The sequence below is a fragment of the Arachis hypogaea genome, chromosome 14 (assembly GCF_003086295.3).
Source record: "Arachis hypogaea cultivar Tifrunner chromosome 14, arahy.Tifrunner.gnm2.J5K5, whole genome shotgun sequence".
NCBI lineage: Eukaryota > Viridiplantae > Streptophyta > Magnoliopsida > Fabales > Fabaceae > Arachis > Arachis hypogaea.
In genome coordinates this window covers 38,090,655-38,092,014 of record NC_092049.1, presented here as the reverse complement: position 1 = coordinate 38,092,014, position 1,360 = coordinate 38,090,655, and positions in this window count along the sequence as shown.

Here is a 1,360-nt window from a genome sequence, read left to right as displayed (position 1 = left end):
ATTTGATTTTATCCGAAGAAAAAAAAAACATATAACCTAATTGTTTATGATAGTTTTTCATTGTTCGTATCTAGCTGTCGATACGTAATCAAGAAGAACCGAGATATCGAGGTGGATTGTTTTTTATCAAGCTAGGTGGACAACCTGCAAAGGCACTCTGAAACTTAAGTCAGTAGTGTACTTGTTAGGAATTGAATGTGTTGTCTTTACCTGTTTTTGGAGCCCCCTGTTTTTATATGTTTTTCGAGTATCCGTTGAGTATTCATTGTCGAATATAAGTTTATATTGCTTGCTAGCTGTTTTGCAAACCTGGCATTGCATTTGTGGTTTGAGCTATCTATTTTTCCAGCGTAATGTTGGTAACGTATGATTTATTGTAGTCGAAATCTCGCTGTCTATTATTGTCCATAATAGTATCCCAACTTGAACTTCATGACTTTGCGATTTGTCAAGTATGCCCAAGTTTGATGAACCGGACCTATTTTTAGACCTTTTGAAGGGTTTCTTTTTTAGGCTTTTTGGGCACCAAAAAACTCTTTTGAAAAAACTGTTCAGTTTCTTCAAACAGTTTTTACTTCTCCTTGGTTCCTGAACCGTCACCCACTTTCTTTTCTCTCTCCATCAATCAATCAATTTAATGAAGCATTAATTTTTCATAAAGTAGCTAGTTTCACTTTCCCTCACTTTATTTATCCTTCTCATTTTCGCGTTTTCCTCTTGGAGATAAGAGAGAGTTTTTTTGCTTCTTCCTTTGCTCGACTAGAATCTTTCTGGACGCTTGCAACCTTTATTCCTCATTTCTTTCTTCTTGTACAACTATCGTGTCCAAGTAAGAGTTTTTCATTTTCTTCGCACCCTTGTTTTTAGTCTACTATGCCCTATAATTTAGTGAGATGCGTGTAATTGCTCTTAGAATGTGATATTTTCTTTGGTATTTGGTGTCTTTTTATTGCCCATTGCTTGTTTTCGGATAGTTTTGAATTGTTGTGGTAGTTGTTGTAGTGGGGGGGGTACCACTGTTAGGTTTTAGTTTTATTTGCTTTGAGCTTTGGATAGTGTGTAAGGTTCTTATTTGTGGCACTTTTGGTAGTTTAGGATAGACAATCTTCTTTCTATAAATGGAGATGAAATTTTCCTTTCGTGACATAGTGGTGGTGCCCCTGTAGATTTACCCGAGATGCTGAGGAAGAAGGTGGTCGCCTCTCTTGAATGGGTTGGGACGTCGTCTTCTAGACCAGCTCCCTAACCTCCCCAATGCGCTGGCCAATGACACTTTGACCCATACTCATGGGTTTTCGAGGAAGTAAAATCTACTCCCTCCACCATCACGGAGAATGAGCTTGAGGCCATGTGCATAGCT